Raw genomic sequence first — 20,760 nt, 5'->3', positions numbered from 1 at the left:
GGTGGCAAGTTTGGCATATGTCAAAGAAAATAAATACAAGTATCTGCGTTGCACCCTTTTAGAGCGATCAGACAAATTAGAGCTGACTGGGGGGGGGGGCTATAAAGCCATGTGAAGCTGGGGGAATTGTGCAGTGGCGTTAAAAAAAATAAAATCACTGCTAGTAGTCATGTGACCCATTGTTTTAATGAAAATACTAAAAAGATAACTAAGTCTCCATCTTAGAAAGAAGTGATTTATCCGATCACCGCCTGGAAACTCCAACACGCTTATCATTCCTATTCGTGTTTCTGTTTTATGCATCGGACAACTTCCACTGTGTGCAGCGTGGAACTTAGAAGGGAGTTTCCATCCTGTTTGTGTTTCACAGCGCCCTCAGTTCTGTAAATACTTTACAAGAATGCACAGACAGAAACAATTACATCTATGGTTTTCATTAAAGTGTGGCTGTATCAGCTACTTTATCAGTGTTTGATCTGTGAACGGATTGACGCTTTGCGGTAAGACGTGTTGCATCACTTCCTGTTACCTTGCTTGTGCACTGTGGAATTTCTTGCTCCGCTTGGAGTACTGATAATCACTTTATTTCGATCTATAACTTACACAATTTTGCATAGTTAAACTCTATAGCTTACCGTTCTGTTCTAACACACTCCTACAGATCTTTATTGTCACTTTTTAACGGTGTGTCTGGTTCTCTAGCGTAGCATGGCTACCGGTTCTCTTCCTCCTTCTCCTGCTTTCACCTGCTCCGTGTGTCAGATGTTTAGTTACTCCTCTGCCTCCTTTAGTGATAATGGTACATGTAACAAATGTAGTCTTTTTGTAGTTTTGGAGGCGAGGTTATCTGAATTGGAAGCTCGGCTCTGCACTGTTGAAAATCAACCGATAGCGAGCCAGGCCCCTTTTGCCAGTGTGGAGCCACCTAGCGTAGCTAGCTCCATTAGCCGCCCCCAGGCAGAACCCGAGCAGCCGGGATTACATCGTGGCTGGGTGACTGTCAGGAAGAGGCATAGCTCTAAAGTCAAGCCCGTTGTTCACCATCGACCTGTCCACGCTTCAAACAGATTTTCCCCACTCAGCGACACACCCGCTGAGGACAAAACCCTGGTAATTGGCAGCTCTATAGTCAGAAACGTGGCATTAGAGACACCAGCGGCCATAGTCAAATGCATTCCAGGGGCCAGAGCGGGCGACATAGAATCCTATTTAAAACTGCTGGCTAAGGATAAACGTAAATATGGTAAAATAGTTATTCACGTCGGCGTTAATGACACCCGGTTACGCCAATCGGAGGTCACTAAAATTAATGTTGCATCGGTGTGTGATTTTGCCAAAACAATGTGGGACTCCGTAGTTTTCTCTGGACCCCTGCCAAATCTGACCAGTGATGACATGTTTAGCCGCATGTCGTCCTACAATCGCTGGTTGTCTAGATGGTGTCCAGCAAACAACGTGGGCTACATAGATAATTGGCAATCTTTCTGGAGAAAACCTGGTCTGATGAGGAGAGACGGCATCCATCCCACTTTGGAAGGAGCAGCTCTCATTTCTAGAAATATGGATGAATTTATTTGCCACCCTAAAACATGACAACCCAGGGTTCAGACCAGGATGCAGAGTTGTAGTCTTACACACTTCTCTGCAGCTTCCCACCTGCTGCTACCCACCCAATCAATTAACACAAAAGGAGCAAATCCTCTTGTGCAAAAAGAAATTATTAAAACAAAAACTTTAACTGAACAAAAACATCAAACTATTAAATGTGGTTTGCTGAATATCAGATCTCTCCTTTCCAAGTCTCTGTTAGTGAATGAGTTGATGTGTGATCATCATATTGATATATTTTGTCTTACAGAAACCTGGCTGCAGCAGGAGGATCATGTTAGCATCATGTTAGCATCATGTTAGCATTAATGAAGCAACTCCCTCTGACTGTTTAAATGTTCACGTTCCTCGAACCACAGGCAGAGGAGGAGGAGTGGCAGCTATTTTCAGATCAGGGTTACTCATCAGTCCCAGACCCAAGATTAGTTTGAGCTCTTTTGAATCTCTGATTCTCAGTTTTTCCCACGCAAAGTGGAAATCCCAGAAACCTCTTGTGTTTGTTGTTGTGTATCGTCCACCTGGCCCTTATTCTGAGTTTCTGTCTGAATTCTCAGAGTTTTTATCCCAGTTAGTGCTGAGTACAGATAAAGTCATTGTAGTGGGTGACTTTAATATTCATGTAGATGTTGAAAATGATAGCCTGAATATGAACTTTAATTCTATATTGGACTCTATTGGATTTTCTCAGAGTGTTCACAGAGCGACTCACTGCCTTAATCACACCCTTGATCTTGTGCTGACTTATGGCATTGAGAGTGAACAGTTAACAGTGTTCCCTCATAACCCTGTCTTATCTGACCATTTTCTGATAACCTTTGAGTTTACATTACTTGACTATACAGTTTCTGAGAAGAAGTTTACGTATAGAAGGTGTCTATCAGAGGATGCTGTAACCAGATTTAAAGAATTAATTCCATCATCCTTTTCTTCACTGCCATGTGCAGATATGACAGAGGACGACTACATAAACTTTACTCCAGCAGCACTTGACTCTCTTGTTGACAGCACTATAGTTTCAATGCGTACAGCACTGGACAATGTTGCCCCTCTGAAAAGGAAGGTAATCAGTCAGAAGAGGCTGGCTCCTTGGTATAATTCACAGCTGCGTGCTTTAAAGCTGACTGCAAGAAAGCTGGAGAGACAGTGGCGTTCCTCTAATTTAGAAGAGTCTCAGTTAGTCTGGAAAGATAGTTTAACAATGTATAAGAAAGCCCTTCGTAAAGCTAGAACTGCTTATTATTCATCATTGATAGATGAGAATAAGAATAATCCCAGGTTTCTTTTCAGCACTGTAGCCAGTCTGACTAAGAGTCCGAGCTCTGCTGAGCCAGTTATTCCTTTAACTCTCAGCAGTGATGATTTCATGAGCTTCTTTATTAATAAAATTGTTTCTATCAGAGAGAAGATTGATGGAGTCCTTCCCACTATTATCAGTGATGTATCATCAAGTACAGCAGCTTTAGAAGTATCATTAGAACCTGATTTGTATTTAGACGGCTTCTGTCCAGTTGATCTCTCTGAACTAACAACAGCAATAGTCTCTTCTAAACCATCAACTTGTGTTTTAGACCCAATCCCAACCAGACTGTTCAAGGAGGTTTTCCCATTAATTGACACTTCCATATTGGATTTGATCAATCTGTCTTTGTTGACAGGATATGTACCTCAGACTTTTAAGGTTGCTGTAATTAAACCTTTACTTAAAAAACCTACTCTTGATTCAGAAGTGTTGGCTCATTATAGACCTATATCCAATCTCCCTTTTATGTCTAAAGTTCTTGAAAAAATAGTTGCAGCTCAGCTTTGTGATCATTTACACAGAAATAATCTGTTTGAAGAGTTTCAGTCAGGATTCAGAGTGCATCATAGCACAGAAACTGCACTGCTGAAAGTTCCCAATGATCTCCTCTTAGCCTCTGATAGCGGACTTGTGTCTGTGCTTGTCCTGTTGGATCTCAGTGCTGCATTTGATACGGTCGATCACAGTATCTTATTACACAGACTTGAACATGTTATTGGGATTAAAGGAACTGCATTAGGCTGGTTTAAATCATATTTATCTGATAGATTTCAGTTTGTTCTTGTAAATGAAGAATCTTCCTCACACACCAGAGTAAGTCATGGACTTCCCCAGGGTTCTGTGCTTGGACCGATTCTTTTCACTTTATACATGCTTCCATTAGGTAACATTATTAGACAGCATGGCATAAATTTCCATTGCTATGCTGATGATACTCAGCTGTACTTATCTATAAAACCAGATGAAACCAATAGGTTGGTCAGACTACAAGCATGTCTTAAAGACATAAAGACCTGGATGACTCAGAACTGTCTGCTGCTAAATTCAGACAAAACTGAAGTCGTTATCTTTGGACCTGAGCGTTTCAGGGAGAAATTGTCTAGCTATATAGTTACTCTAGATGGTATTTCCTTGGCTTCTAGTTCTACAGTGAGGAACCTTGGAGTTATTTTTGACCAGAACTTATCATTTGACTCGCATATAAAACAGGTTTCTAGGACTGCCTTCTTTCACCTTCGTAATATTGTTAAAATCAGGAACATCTTGTCTCAGAGTGATGCAGAAAAACTAGTCCATGCATTTGTTACTTCAAGATTGGACTACTGTAATTCTTTATTATTGGGCTGTCCCACATATTCTCTGAAAAGCCTTCAGTTGATCCAAAATGCTGCAGCCAGAGTTCTGATGAGAACTAACAGGAGAGATCATATTTCTCCAGTTTTAGCTTCTCTTCATTGGCTCCCTGTTAAATTCAGAATAGAATTTAAGATTCTTCTCCTTACATATAAAGCTCTTAATGACCGAGCTCCATCATATCTTAAAGATCTCATTGTAAGATATTTTCCTAACAGAGCACTTCGTTCCCAAACTGCAGGTTTACTTGAGGTTCCCAGAGTTTCTAAAAGTAGAATGGGAGGCAGAGCCTTCAGTTATCAGGCCCCTCTATTGTGGAATAAGCTGCCAGTAAATGTCTGGGAAGCAGACACCCTTTCCACTTTTAAGACCAGGCTTAAAACTTTCCTTTTTTATAAAGCTTATAGTTAGGTCTGTTGAATCTGCTAGTGTGTCTGCTAGTGTGTCTTGTTCTGCCTCCACCTCTGGCACCCTCTATACTTTCATTACCCCCTACCCGAACCAGGGTTTGCATCCCCACCCCGCTGTGACTGGTGTGCAGTTGGTGAGAGGCTGAGGTAGCTTGTGGCTGTAAAAAGATGGTTGTTGTGGTGTGAGGAGCAGATCTATATAGGGAGTATAGGGAATTACTCACTGAGTCTGGTCCTTTACTTTATTTTATTATTTATTTTTTCGTTAGCACAAGTTTCTTGTGTTTACCTTGAATAGGGATGGCTCAGGTGATCCTGAAACATCCCATAGTTAAGCTGCTATAGGCCTAGACTGCTGGGGGGCCTCATCTGTCACACCTTTCCTCACTTTACTCTCTTTATGTATATGTGATATTATTGTGGTCATTAACTCGTGTTTCCCTGTTCCAACAGATATCCTTTGAATGGTGTTACAGTGCCGCCGTCGCGGTGGCCCCCTGCCCCCCTCCCCATCCCCCCCCCCCTTCCCTCCCCCCCCCCCCCCCCCCCCTTTTTCTGTCTTCTCAAACCCCAGCTGGTCGAGGCGGATGACCACCCTTCCTGAGTCTGGTTCTGCCAGAGGTTTCTTCCTGTTAAAAGGGAGTCGTTTCTCTCCACAGTCGCCTCAGGCACGCCGCTCAGGCCGGGAGATTGGACCGAAAAAACAAAAAGTTTTCAGTGCAATCTGTTGGTTTTCTTAGCTAGGAAATTGTTTTTGAATTGGCTCTATATGAACGAATTGGATTATTTTATGAATTATGATTATTATTAATTAATTGAATTCCAATTGGCTTGAATTGGACTTACTATCTAAGTGCCTTGAGATGACATTTGTTGTATTTGGCGCTATATAAATAAAAATGAATTGAATTGAATTGAACTTATCACATTGTAAAGTATTACACTCTTACCATTCTAATGGTAAAGGCCCTGGGATTCTATGTTCTGACTGCTATTAAACCTCCCATGCACCAGCGCTAAGAATAGCACAGTGTCAGAGCTCAAACTGGTCTGTCCTGCTTCTGCATTTCCCACATAACTGAACTTTGCCAGTAAGAACTGCAGGAAGAAAGAGGATAAATCACCATGCTGAGTCAGAGAGGACACGTAGCATTTATCCACGCAGGAGTGACAAAGTTCACAGCAAGATGCCGACACGATACCAGTGTTTCTACAGCCCTGAGCGAGCTGACTGCCAGGAGTCCACATTTTACAAGCAGGCAGCTCAGACAATCTATAGCAGTTTATTTCAGATTTCACAGAAAGTCTGACCCATAATTCCCGGCCTCCTTTGCCAGGTCATATGATTCCTCTGCGCTGTAAACCACACCTCGATCACATCTTGTTCTGACGAGCTCGCAGGTCACGGACAGCGGTGGGGGAGATGTGACCTGCATGTTTCTCCATCTGGGGCGGACATCCGTATACAAACAGATCTTCAGCTGCAGTAAGTGCCCCGGGACGGGCTCGCAGGGCCATCGTCAACAACAACTTTTGCAAACATGCCGATTTAGATTTTATTTGGAGAGGCCTGCACATTAGATAAATGTCAGTTCATAGGGGTGAAGGTTTTAAAGGTGGGGGGAGTTTAACCTAACTGCTATCCCTTCAGGCACTCCAGATATTTTCAGAGAGAAATTAGATCATCTTACAAGCTGAAGTAGGTTATTCTGTGTTAAAAGTATTGAGTAACAGATGCAGAGTACAGCTTATTCTCTGGACTGATTAGCACCTGAAATTAGTAAATGTTATATAATTATTTTCCTCACAAGCTATTTAACTGGTGAGCTCAAAACAAAAGATCCCCTGAGAAACAGAAACGGAAAAACAGAAGTTTTCACATGACTGTAATCATGATGCTGCTGTAGGCAATCAGCAACTTATACCTTTGCTTTCTACACTAATCTTAACTAAAGTGGTGTCAAGAAAGTCACAAATGATTTCCTCCCCCACAAATACCTAAAAAGGACATTGTGTCTGCCTCAGGAGGCAGCGAAGGTTACAGAGACAGCCGAGTGATTAACAGCTCCACAGACACAGCGTGTGGTGGCTAATCAAAGTCTTATGGGAAGTGGAAGAAAATGGGGAACTCACAAAGAACTGCAAGAGATGTTGAGGTCATGCTGGTATTTACAGAAAACCAACCTGTTACTGTGTGCTCTGTTAAAATGATCTAAAAGGGGAAAAACTGCACACAGCAGAAGACGTAGGCTGGTGGCTCGGGCCTTGCATGCATCTGCAGCGTGTGCTCAGCGTGTCAGGTGACGGTGAGGAAGCAGGTTTTCAAGCTGCAGCAGCCTTAAAGCTGCAGAGTGACAAGCCCAGGTTCGGAGGAGAGAGGAGAGAAAAGAGGACTGGCCTTCTGTGTGCGTCAGCACCGAGAGGGGAACAAGTTCATCTCAGCCCGCTGCGTCTCCAGGGTGGGCTGAGATGAGCTGCCTACTCTGTCTTAATTGCACAACACCACAACTTTTGTGCAATTTGTGCAGGTTCAAAATAAAACATTGAGCTCTGTCAGCAAACTCGTACTGAACCCATTTGAATGTTGACAGGTTGTTGATTCTTCCTGATGCCGATAGTTTGGAGGCAGAGCTGCTTTTAAGGTGCTAATATCACCCCAGGAACCCAGATGTGATTACATCTGACCACTTTTATCGTCCTAACTCCATTTAGAAGAAAACAGAATATGGCCCCGCAGGATCTGTGTCAAGAAAAAAAATACGGTGAGACAGCTGTTAAAAACTCTCACTCATCAATATTAAGCAATAATAATAAAAGCCTTGAACCTCCTTTTTTTTTTTTTACAAACAGAAGGCCTTAAAATGATGCCATGAACGCTAAAAAACTGCTTATTTAGGATTGCTTTTAATACCCAGTAGCATGATGACACTTTTATCTTATTTGATCTTATTCAATTTTGTTGTATTTTATTGCTTTCACTGTTCGTTTATTGTTTTTATTTGTTTTTACTTCTTCTTCTCTTTATTTATTACCTGCTGTAAAGCACTTTGGTACACCGTAAGGATTGTCTGTAAAGGGCTGTAGAAATAAAGTATATTTACATTTTAAAAGTGAGATACGTAGTTCATGTGACTGTAGCTTCCATCAATTGGTTTAATAATCTGAGATTTTGTTGCTACAACTTTACATATTTTGACACTTTACTACCAACAACAGGAGATTAAAGGGGAAGTTGTTTTTTTATATGTTCATCTACTCACCGATAACAGTTTGGTGAAAGTCTGCGTCCTTCGGAAGATATTTAGATCACTGGAGATCAGTGTATATCCATATAACAGAAAGAACAGGGCAGAGACAGTACAGCCTCTGAATAAGGCTTTATCTGTCTTTATTTCACCAATACTTTAAGACCAATGAATGAATGAATGCGTACTATTGCACTGTTAGCTCAGCGCTGCCCTGTTGTTGTTATCGGGGGCTATCGGGGGGCTTATCGGGGGCTTTCTACACACATGTCTAATGGGATGACATCATCAACGCGCGCCGCTGCAGCACTGATTGGTTTTCTCTGCCACTCCTACACCAAACTTTAACTTTTACTGTGATGTAATGAAATGTAATCTGTAAAAAGTCTATTCCAGGACAGTGGCTCTTAGAAAGAAAAGGGATTTGTTTGGATGATCACATAGGGAAGTGCTCTTTGTCTTGTCTCCCTCTATGTGGAAAACGCTGTTCACTGCAGGACACCTGCCCATCTCCACCGAGTACTTTCTATAGACCTGTTTCTTTGTTCCTCTCGTCAGCTGCCAAAAGGTGAAATTGTGACTGGAAATCCGCACATTAAAGCTACATGCCAACTCATGGTCACTTAAAGCATTTCCAGACTGTCGCTTTGCTCTCATAAATTCCTGATTTTACTACCACAGTGACATCAGAAAAAAAGTGAATTAAAAAGGTCTGTGCAGATGCTGAACTTCCATCTCAGCTGGTCTCCCACAGAGAAAGCTGCAGAACATCTGTACATCTATGCTTCAGTCAACAGCTTGATTCCCCTCCCGTGCACTCCTGCTGAGGTGGTTTCATTAAGCGGCTGAGTTGAGCTGTAACTGCTGATCCGATGGGCTGGTTAGGTTCTTGTGTGAGATTTAAGGCACTGATTTCAAACTAATCCCTGATGTCCAACCACAGAAGGTTTGGGACAATCTGTAAACTACTTTTTTTGGGGTCAGTATGGTCTGCAGGTTTGCAGACCATATGGCTGCCTATGTAGCACTAGCCTTGCGTCAGTGTTTATAGCACAGGGCTGGACATGGTCTCAGGACGGGAGATTGGACCGAAAAAAAAAAAAAAAGTTTCAGTGCAATCTGTTGGTTTCCTTAGCTAGGAAATTGTTTTGAATTGGCTCTACATGAATGAATTGGATTATTTTATAGATAATTATGATTACAATTAATTGAATTCCAATTGGCTTGAATTGGACGTTATTATCTAAGTGCCTTGAGATGACATTTGTTGTATTTGGCGGTATATGAATAAAAATAGGAAGAAAAAAAAATAGGATGGTCTAACAAAATGAAGCGTATAGCCACTTCTGCAGGCACCATCACTGCAGAGCTCTAAACGTTGTGCGGATGGACAGAGCTAAAGTTACATGTGTGTTATATCAGTACCAGTAAGTGGTTCATTGAGTAGATTTACAAACTTTGCCGTGTCGATGTTAGTCTCCTTTTTATTTGAACAGCCATATGGTGCGAGAGGGGCCCGCTTAGACACAGGCAGGCCTTGAACTTAGTTGTTGATTGTAGGAAAAATGCCAATTCAGTGTTCAGAGAAGTATGGCTTTTCAAAAATGGGTCCACCTTCATCAGCCAGACTTTGTGTTGCTGTTGGTCTCTTAAAGGAACAGTTTAGATTGGGAAAACCACAAGGCAGAGACCCAGGAAATGACTCTTCAGTGTGCCCTGTTGTTTCTGAGCAATCTCTGGGCTTTTTTGTTCAGGGAAGATTCTGAAATGATCTAAAAGAGCTGGTTGAATTCTATGAATGCGAAGGAAAGGAGCTTTAGTGTCTCCTTTGGTCTCTACCTTGCATAAAAAGCACTGAACCATTGCTAACTAAGGAGAAAAGGGTAATGCTATCCTACCACTGCTTGAGACCACAGCATCCAAAGCTCAGTTATTTTCTCACAGTTGTAAAATCTGGGATTCATGCTGAGAACTAGTGTGGTGAGCGGCCCGGAACAGCAGCATGTAGCCTTATAGGCTTGTAGTTTCCTTTTGTGGCTTTTTCTACCTGTTTGAGAATCACAACATTTACTGATCAAACATGAGTGCTAACAGTTTGATATTACTAGAATAAGCCTGCCTCTGGGACACAATGCATTAAGCAAAGGGCATTTTTGACTGAATTTTCATCATCAGTACAGTTTTATTAAAGAGGTGTTTTTTTTGTGGGGCCTTGAAGTGTGTACTGTAAAAGTAACGGATCAATCCAGGTGCAACTAAAGAATGACTATTCAGCCTGACAAACATCCTCTGATAGGCATCATCCCTGAAAGAAATGAGAACTGAGTACAATAAGAGCTCTAACACATCATTGGTTTGTTATTTCTTTTAATGCAAAGACACTAGAAACGTGTTAAAAAAACCTTTTTGATTATTCCAATAGTTGGATTTTATTTCTCACAGATTGCAGGTTTGCTGCTGCTTAGTGTCATTTATTTGACTGATGCTCATATAGATGAATAATATGAACATCACTGCAGCCCTGTTCAAAATGCTGAACCTTGTAGTAACTGGAAACATTAGTAGTTGTAGTTCTGCCCTCCTAAAGCTCAGTCTGACCGAACCCTTCCATAAGTTCTGTATTCCTGAGCGTAATATCACCAGTAACACAACCTGCGTGTTTCCTGCGCGCAACGCGCTCCTTCCTGATGATTACAGGCATTATTCCATAAACTGCTCAATCTGCTGCCTCACGCAAACAGCTGTCTTGCGTGCGCGCGTCAGATCTGTACTGATTCCAACGTGAGCTTCTCGTGATGCTACGTCATTACGCTGCCAGCTGATCGGCCTGAGAAGCCGGGTGTGCGTCTGGGTTGGGCGTGTGAATGTGTGAGATATAGAGGGAGGCAGGACTGTGAAAGGGGCTGAAGTTCTGCGCTGCCTTCTCCGCGATAAAAAGCCTCCAGATGCACCAAAGCTGTCAAAGCTGGCCGCAGCGCGGAGCCGGAATCCGGGGCCAGACACACCCTGCGGAGCGCCGTGACTCCGCCGAGCAGAGGGCGAGGCAGCCCGGCTGAGCCCGCTGAACCGGACCGTGCCGACGCGCCGGAGCAGGCAGCAGCGGGCCGAACGGTGCTCAAGGTGGGGCGTATTAACTTACTGTCCGTGTGCTTCTGCTGGCGGAATGCTTGTTCCTGGCAGCCGGATTTAGCCTGTGGGGGCTCCATGACCCAGTTTGCGTAGAAATGGCAACTCGGAAACGGTCCTTTGCACGACTTTATTAAAGTAAAAGTGGCCTCTGTAGGTGGTATTTGAGTTTTATAACAACAGGTTCTGAGATTCTCGAGGATTCAGTTGTGATGTTGTAGTTGTTCTGGTTGAGGGCCTGTCTGTGTGTCCAGGCCCACTGACTCCGGCAGCTCACAGGACTTCCAGGCACTGTGGAAATGTGACATTTGCTCATCCCAGCACAACCGACAAGAGGTTCATTTATATGCTGTTAACAACATACATTTATTTAAAAAAGACTTGTGGCAGCCAAAGAGTTGCTAAATGTCAAAATGACATCTTAAAGATAACAGATGAGCCACATTTATGGCTAATGACTTAAAGATGTTGCTTTTCAGACTTTTGTATGTAATAAAAACCAGGAATCGTGTTTTCAAGCCTCTAAAGAATGACTTTCATTCATCATTTCAAAGGCCAGAGTAAAAGGTTGCAGTTGAAAGGACAAGGCTTGTGTTTGTCCAACTTGTCAAGAAGTGTCTTCACCCGAAGCCTCTTCAATTCTGCTGAGTTCATGATAGGCCAAAGAAAAGCCTGAGCTCAAGTAGGCGAGAGGTGAAAATCAGGATGGCTGAGGCAGAGCCATGTCTCAGAAATGCAGTCTTATGGCAAAGATGGAAAATTCCTCAAGCAAAAGACGAGTTAATGTGGATGTTTGTGAGAAGCAGTAAAACATTATGAAGGCAGTGATCAGGCCTCCCTGTCCAGTGTTCAGACCTCAAATCTCCTCACTTCTATCTGTGCAAGGCTCAACAGCCTGATACACTTGTTAAAGGTATTTTTACAGCAAAGTGCATTTCTGTATGAGCAGTGTTCCCCAGGCATAAATGGTTGGAGATTAAAGCTCACTGTTATGTATGTTACATCGGTGGAGATGGTCTTACATAATTGTGCAGCTAGAGTTCAGCGTGCCGGTAGGAATGCGCAATAGACTGTGTCACGAGCCGCATTTGTGCCATTGCGAACCAGAGTGTGACATAATCCAGCCTGTCATTGAGGATCACATGGCAGTGGCAGGATGTCACTTCGAAAGCAGCTCATCTTGTGCCGACGTGCGCTTTTCTTGGTGTCCGGGCCAAACGAGCAGCCTCCTCGGTGCGGCTTCACTGCTTTCTTTTGCAGAAGTGAGGCCATCTTGCTCAACCTGGGTTCCACCCTTCATTCCTATTGCATGCCATGTCAAGGAAGGATGGGGCAAGAAGGAAAGTGTTATGTAGGTTCATTTAAAGGAGAAAGCAGAGAAAAAAAGCTGTTATTTGAGTCCAAACTGCCCTGCCTGCCTGCCTGAGGACAGGCTTACGGGCCTCCTACACTGCATTACCATTTCCCAGCAGCGTCTTGAATTCAGAATGGCATTCAGCTATTCGTCAACACAACATGCACCCCTTATTTGTCGGGATCTCAGGGTTAAAGTAAGATGGAGAGGCTCTCGGCACTGAGAGCCACCGCCCTTTCGCTGGTTTCTGTCCCCGTTCCCAGCCTAAAATGATCAGTCTGTGTCCCAAACTGTGGGACAGAAAACGCTCTCCGACAGTGCCACACCCGCAGCAGAGGAATGTACCTGCGCTCAACACTTCTTCTTCAGCACGCGTTTCCATTGACACGGCTTCAGCTGTAATGTGAAAATCGCTGCCTCTCCTTTCACATATTTTCTGGTGTAGTTTCACTGAAACTGTGGTTTTTACTCCGTCGCCTCGTGCACTAATGTTGCACAATGACACAAGCCTGAATACGAAAAGGTCGGGGTGGAGGTATAGATATGTGCTGCCTCAGCCAGATATATCCCAGTTTGCCTTGAATTTATCTACTTTTGGTGACCGTTTCAAACAAATTCGGGCTCTGCTCGTGACTCCTGGCTCAGACTTGATAAGACGATCTTTGATAAGACCTCGTCCTTTAGATTTCTCTCAGACGCACACGTGCTACCCTTTTCAACTCTTATCCGCCTCGCTGTGGCAGAGAATGCACGTTTCCCCCCCCAGATCAGCTCATTCTTTTCTTTATTAGACTGTATGTTATCTTTTTTTACACTGCTGCCTCATGTATAAAAGCTTGTCTCAAGGCCATCCACTGCCTGTCATATGGCTGTGGCCACCTCCCTTTCTCAGATGAGGCAGAAAGGAAGGAAGAGGAGTGGGAGTGGGGGCGAAGGTGAGGGTCAGCCTGATAGTAAAGCTTCATCCAGGGCAGACCAGATGTAGACAGAGAGGGGATGGGTGAGGAATGGAGGGATGGAAAAGAAGGAGTGAAGGAGACTGTGCGAGCCCACAGCAGCCGGATGGAATTTCTAACATACGCAGCCGGAATGTCAGGAATGCAGGACAGTCTGATCTGACCGAGAGGGAGAGGGGGGAGAGGGGGGAGAGGACGGACGAGTCGGGAAAGACGCAGATAAAGAAAAAGTAGGGGAAGGGAAGGAGTTGGGTGCTCCACACTGGATGTCTTTGTGAAACCACAGAGTCACTGTTTGTGGAGAGAGCGTCCCGTTATGGAACAAATAACTAATTCAGTGTCTAAGTTCTGTGAGTCAACAGTTCCAACTATCATTGGTCCCAGGGGTGGCCATGAGGACTGAGACTCTGCGTCCTCCACCGTGTTCTTATTCAGATCAGAGCATGTCAACGCCTTCTCTTTCCCTCCCGTCACACCCCGACGCTCGGCCAGGGCCCCTTTAGTCGAGGCACCGGGCGCCCCTCTATGTCCTTCTGAGGAACCTCGTAAACATGGAAAACATCATTCTACAGGGCTTGTATAGCTCATATGGAGTGGAGAACCATCACAGGACCCCCAAACATTAAACTCAACTCAGAACTGCTGTTTTTCTACTTACTTTCACTCTTCTACACGTTGCCCATTAAAGTTTTGGGTTAGGACGGTTGGGTTTTAGAATACTCCATTTTATTAGGGAAACTTTAGCTGACACTTTCAGTGTTGCTGGGACAACACGTCCCCCCGACACCAGCTGGGAAATAGAATTATGCTACGTGGGTACGCTGAAGACTGAAAACCAACTGACCGTCAGTCAGCCGGTGAGAAGCTGGGACTGAGAGCATCTGGAGTGTGTGCTCGAGATGGAGAAGGGACAAAGGTCAGCGAATGTGCCCTGCAGAGGGTCGCATCAGATGGGCCTGGCTGCCTCTGGCATGTGTTCAGGGATGCCCACGTCCGTCTGCCCACATCCGTCTGCCGATCCGTTGGGCTCGGACTGATGGATGGCCGTTAAATTTTCTGCACCCTGGATGTCAACAGGATGAATCTGTGATGGTTTGCATACAGCCACACTAAATTAAGACGGTAAACATTATAGCTGCCACATATCTTCATTATCATTGTTAGCATGTTACATGAGGATAACATTGAAATGAAAAATATGTTAGCCGTAAAACTCCTCGCACAACACTTTCCTAAAGTAAGATATGCAACAACTGCAGTTACATGAGCAGATTCAGTTGTTCAGCTGCAGCATTTGTACAATCCCTGCTCTCATGAACCTCCATCCAGGCAAAATAACCAATGTGCCTTTTTTAGGATCATTTCTTTTTGCATACTGAAGTTTAGTATTTGTAAAGGAATAGAATAAATATTCATATTTAGCCACATTGTTTATGGGAAGCTGTTTCAAAATGGCGGCTGCTCCAAAGATTCTCCGTAGGTAACCGGATGAACCATCTACATCAACAGAGTGGAGTCAGCTGCTAAATCAAACCTTTGACAAAGACAATTGTGAAAGACCAGAAATCTCAGTCAGTGAGTTTATTTTCACAGTTAACTGGAGCTACAATTATAGTTCAACCACGCCATTTGATTGGATTACCGTCTTTGTCCCAGTGTGACACACACACGAGGGGAATCTGTTCGTTGATCTCAGCATGTCAGACTCCATCACACCTCTCCGTTTGTTACAGTTGGATTTTTGTTTCTGTTGACCAAAACAATTGAGAAAGTCTTGAGCCTTTCAGCTGCTGCAGCATGGAGCCCGTCTCTGTGACAGGTAACTGGTCAGGATGTAGCCTTCCATGCATGGAGCCCGTCTCTGTGACGGGTAACTGGTCAGGATGTAGCCTTCCATGCATGGAGCCCGTCTCTGTGACGGGTAACTGGTCAGGATGTAGCCTTCCATGCATGGAGCCCGTCTCTGTGACGGGTAACTGGTCAGGATGTAGCCTTCCATGCATGGAGCCCGTCTCTGTGAAGGGTAACTGGTCAGGATGTAGCCTTCCATGCATGGAGCCCGTCTCTGTGACGGGTAACTGGTCAGGATGTAGCCTTCCATGCATGGAGCCCGTCTCTGTGACGGGTAACTGGTCAGGATGTAGCCTTCCATGCATGGAGCCCGTCTCTGTGAAGGGTAACTGGTCAGGATGTAGCCTTCCATGCATGGAGCCCGTCTCTGTGACGGGTAACTGGTCAGGATGTAGCCTTCCATGCATGGAGCCCGTCTCTGTGACGGGTAACTGGTCAGGATGTAGCCTTCCATGCATGGAGCCCGTCTCTGTGAAGGGTAACTGGTCAGGATGTAGCCTTCCATGCATGGAGCCCGTCTCTGTGACAGGTAGGGTTGCAAAGGGGCGGAAAGTTTCCGGTAAATTTCCATGGGAAGTTAAGCTTGGGAATTTTGGATATATTCCATATTGGAAACTTTACATGGGAATAATGGGAACTAATGGGAATTTAGGAGAACTAACTGGGAATATATTATATCCAAGCATAAATATAAACAGAAGTCATAAGAAAACATCCATACAAAATGTTTTCAGCAGATTTATTTGTAAGTAGAGTAGAACACGTCCTAATTACTTGTTTCATGGATGAACAAAAACAGGAGTGTTGGGTTCAATATTACCCATCCCCTAACCTCACTCATTCAAAAATGCCCCACAAAGTCCCATTCAAAATGTTAAATGAAAAATGCCACTCTTCCTCCAAAACGTCCCATTAAACATGCAAATCTTCCTTCAAGCAATCCTCTGCGTTTTTGCTTAGTCAATAAACTCAAAACTTACTTCACTTTGTTAAGTCCACAGACTCAAATGTGTGCCTTCAATAGTCTTTGTGCTTCAGGCTCAAAAGTTATGGCGTGATCTTTGTGCCACCAGGTTGAGCGCGCAGTGACACTGATTTGAGGGCACAGATCTATCTGAAGGAACAATCATTTTAAGCGTATGCGTATGAATCTCACACACGCTCGCTCATAGGTGCTCGGACACGCGCTCAACTCTGACAAACTGCTCGCTCGAACGGCTCACTCTGCTCGCGCTCGGCTCTGTCTCTGCGCTCGCAACTCTGTGAGTTTTATGTAAATGAGCCACACCACCAGCCAATCAGTGCAGTCTGCAGACTCAATTGAACTTCTACCATCACCCTAAAGGAATTAAACTAGATGTTATATTTTTTTGTAAAACCAGTAATCATTACAGATTAAACCAATAACACAATTGATCAGTTTAAAGTTTAAAAGTTTAAAAAACCCACTGTGGGTCAGCTGCTATAGTTCATAACTTACTAGGTAAAAACAACCACTTCAATACTTCAAACATTTAATTTCCTAAGCTGGTGTAGTTTTATTTTTCTACCGTTTTAGATTTTGATCAAATCAAACTCAAATCAAGTTTATTTGTAGCACATTTCATGTACAAAACAATTCAAAGTGCTTTACATAAAATAAAAGCATTGCAGCAGGGAGTGGAAGAAGCATTAAAATACATAAAAGAATATAAAGAGAAACAAATAAAAAAGTTGATGTTAGGTTTCTTTCTCTAAAATATTTGTGACACCCTACAACAGTAATCAGTAGGCTAACTAGCTAGCACCCAACTACACCAGTTTTAACATGATTATTACAATTCTTCCTCTTTATTTTTTTATTATTTATCACACAAATACCAGTCTGTGAAAACTACCAGTCTGTGATTGGCTGGTGGTGTGGCTCATTTACATACAACTAACAGAGTTGCGAGCGCAGAGACAGAGCCGCGAGCGAGCAGAGAAATAGAGCCGAGCGCGAGCAGAGTGAGCCGTTCGAGCGAGCAGTTTGTCAGAGTTGAGCGCGTGTCCGAGCACCTATGAGCGAGCGTGTGTGAGATTCATACGCACACGCTTAAAATGATTGTTCCTTCAGATAGATCTGTGCCCTCAAATCAGTGTCACTGCGCGCTCAACCTGGTGGCACAAAGATCACGCCATAAAAAGTGTGCTCCAGTCTTCTAGAAATCTTCTGTACATGTGATGGAGGCGTGCACAGTGCCAGTAGGGGGTGTGGTCTCAGTAGCCATGCAGTAAGCAGTGTGCTCTGTGCATGTGATTGAGGAATGGCATCTGTTTGTTTTAGTCAAGATTATGCTAAAATATACTTTCCTCAACTATATTTAAGTTCCCTAGAAGAGCCAACCTTCAATTTTGAAAATTCCCAGTTTATTCCCTTAAATTCCCATGGAAAGTTTCCGTCTTTGAAAATTCCGGGAATTTTGCAACCCTCGTGACGGGTAACTGGTCAGGATGTAGCCGTGTTGCTTCCATGGGCTTCTGTACTGTCCCCTGACTGCTCCTGTTATTTCCAGGCCATAACCTGGGCTAGGATCTGATGGGCCGCTTTGATTTAACATATGCATGTGGCTCTCAAACACATGATCGAGTTATGTTTGTCCCACTTTGAAAAATTTGATTTTGTAAAAATTTCTTTGGACTAACTTGTTTAATTTTAAACGACTGATTTTGTGTTTATCTATTACACTATTATACTTTGCTCTTTCATTTCCATAAGACTCCCCAGTTGTGTTATAAGTGAAGTCATCCCAGGATCTCTGCCAACCTCTTTAGGAGCTGCCGTCGTTGACTGTTTTCACATCTTTAACTTGCTGCCAATTTAAAATGCTAAGTGAGCAGAAACAGCTGCACTCCAGATGCAGATGTATAGCTGGAGGCTGGCACGAGGGTTACGTATGTGATCTTTCAGAATAAAAGCGGACACCTTTTGGATGTGAAAGCTTGTAATGAGGTCGGTGGGATGGGACACCAACACATTGTCGCAGTGGGCCACATAAAGTGGAGACAAATGTATCTCAGAACAGCTCAGAAGTTTCAATCTGCCTCTGAATATTTAATTTAAAGCACACAAACCTAACGCTGAATCAGCATTGTAAAGCAGCAAAAATGTCAAACCCCAGATCAGGGATCAGTAAATTCCCAATGAGTCCAGCTCTGACTGCAGAATGGGGAAAAACAGAAAAAACAACTTTGATTTAATCAAAGATCAAATGTAAATGTGGCACAGCACTGGCAGCTTTCATTTCATTTTTCAGTTTGCGTCGGGCACAAGTCGGCACAAGCAGTCGGGCCTCTGCTGACTCACCCCCTCAGGAATAAAACTGCCATAGATTAGTCAGGAAGTGCGTTTCTAGTCACACCGAGTGTTTTTCTCGTCTGTTTCTGAATATAAATGGCTCCTTTTCAGGATGATGCCAACAAAAGTTGGTTAACACATTTGCTCCCTACATGGTTTTATAAAGTCCTGTTGATTGGGACACACCCCGTGTAAGAACTGTGTGCAGGGCTCTGAAATAGCTGGAATTATTCTGGCTCTCCTAACAGAAGGAATGTCCAGCACGTGTTGCTCATCGTCCTCAGAGTTTTAAGATCAACACAAGATTAGGTTCTCTGAAGGCAAGAAGAGCACAGACCTGCTCCAGCTTTCTGTGCCTTTGGCTTCAGCTGCTCATTTAGTCAAACTTTCAGTGGAATTAACTATTTTATCTTCACTTTTACCTTCATGTCGGCTTCAAACCACATCTGTACTTTAAGGTGTGTGTCGGGAAAGATTCAGAGAATACTTCCTTGATCAACAATCAAACAAAACCCCATGACAGATTTTTAAAAACGAAAGGAAACTTGATTTCTCAAAAGGCAGGACAATCTGTCCTATATATGCCTTTTAGAAGCAAGGCCTAGTCTTTCCAGGCATCCAATGTGGCCTGCAGATATCATAATAATCCATATCTGGGACAAAAAATCCTGAGTACACTGAAAAAAGCTAAAATAGCTGTCCGACCACAGCGGTTGGTTTGGAGGGATCATTTTGGTAAATGTCTGCCTGCACGCCCGTTCAAACACGATCTGTAAATTCTGCTCGGACTGCAAGCAGAAGCGAGGAAGCTTGGCTGAAAGTTTGTCCTTCACTTTTAAATTCCACACATCTTTGGATGAAAATGACTTTCAGTTTTAGATTTCACCCGAAGTCCTTCAGCGTTCAAAGTGGACACAGTCGCTGCATGTTCTCTGCGGGTGTCAACGTGATTGAACAAAGATGGATGAAGGAATGACTGTAACCCGGAATCTGTTTCCCTAACTAAACTAAATGAAGGCGCGGGGAGCCTTCACGGAAGCATTCAGCAGTCACCAAACACGTGAGACTAAACGCTCAGTCAGGTCATTTTAAAGATGAATAAAGTTTGGCTTCAGACCTTCTGCAGAAACATCCTCTCAACACCAAGGAGACAAAAAAACCCACACACAAAAAATAGCTCTTTCAACTCCTAAAAGGTTTCCAAGATGTCTGATTTTATTTACAGACCGTCTACTCCTCCTCAGCAGCTCTCCCTCATCCTTTGTTACCACGGTAACTGACTCGAATCATTTTCCATGAGGCCAGTCCGTCGGCGGCTGATGCCGGTAATCTGACCCGTGATCTTCTGCCGTTTTTACATCTCATCTCAGCCACTTACTCACAGCTGATCATGCACACTTCAGCTCGCCTGCACCCACCTACAGCACGGCGTGCGACTGGCTGCAGGCCACCTCGTGCCCACGCTTCTTTAGCAGGGACTTTAGAGGGGAAGTTAAACAATCTCTTCTTCTCTTTCTGCAGATATGTGCACACCTAAATCTGAAGGAGGAAGACGGAGTCACGGTTTTAATGCGACTCTGCGTCACTCCAGTCTGTCTTCTGTGGAACTCTCACGCCTGCTGACTGACTCCCAGCGCTCCCTCACCCATGGCCCCAAATGGCTGACACACAGCAGTTCTTCACTGGCAAGCTTTATGTTGGTGTACACATGCTAAAGCTGCCAGCTGAAGAACTGCTCTGGTCAGCCCTGCCCCGGATGATTCAAGAAGAGGAAGAGGATGTGTGCTGCTGGGAGTGGGAGTATGACTCAGTTTGGATCCCGTCTGATTTTTACTCTTATTGTTCATACTTCTGTAATGTTCCCATTTAACTTGTATTGTATTCTATGATATTTAATTTACGGTCAAACGTGTCTGTTTTTCACAGAAACTGCTTGAATGCTGTTCCCTTTTCTTTTCCTTCCACCTCACAATAAAGAACAAAATGTTCTCTCTGAAGTTTTATTGTCGACTGCACACAACAGGTAATAAAATGCATACCAGCACGAAGGATCCAGAAATAACACTCTCAGGAAAGCGCCTGATCGTGCACAAAAGTGTGTCACGCTTAGTTTGATTAAACTTTGAAGAATTTGGTGATCCCATTAAAGCAGAAAAACACAGATCAGATGCTCTTAAAGGTAAAATGAGTCTTTCCTTCATATCTTCACTGCACATCTGTTTTTAAGCTCATATTTAGTCA

The 20,760-nt window shown here is 43.7% G+C and overlaps 1 long non-coding RNA gene across 1 annotated transcript; it reads left to right on the top strand.

Moving 5' to 3' along the window:
* The first annotated feature begins 10,810 nt into the window (after positions 1-10,810).
* LOC142402036 (uncharacterized) lies at positions 10,811-20,507 on the top strand. The gene is made up of 2 exons (XR_012773269.1): positions 10,811-11,036; positions 20,041-20,507. It is a non-coding gene; the product is annotated as an uncharacterized LOC142402036 (long non-coding RNA).
* The last annotated feature ends 253 nt before the right edge of the window (positions 20,508-20,760 follow it).

This window comes from Odontesthes bonariensis, chromosome 16 (assembly GCF_027942865.1).
Source record: "Odontesthes bonariensis isolate fOdoBon6 chromosome 16, fOdoBon6.hap1, whole genome shotgun sequence".
Taxonomy (NCBI): Eukaryota; Metazoa; Chordata; class Actinopteri; order Atheriniformes; family Atherinopsidae; genus Odontesthes; species Odontesthes bonariensis.
Note: the sequence above shows the minus strand (reverse complement) of the source record. Positions and strands in the feature narration are given on the sequence as shown.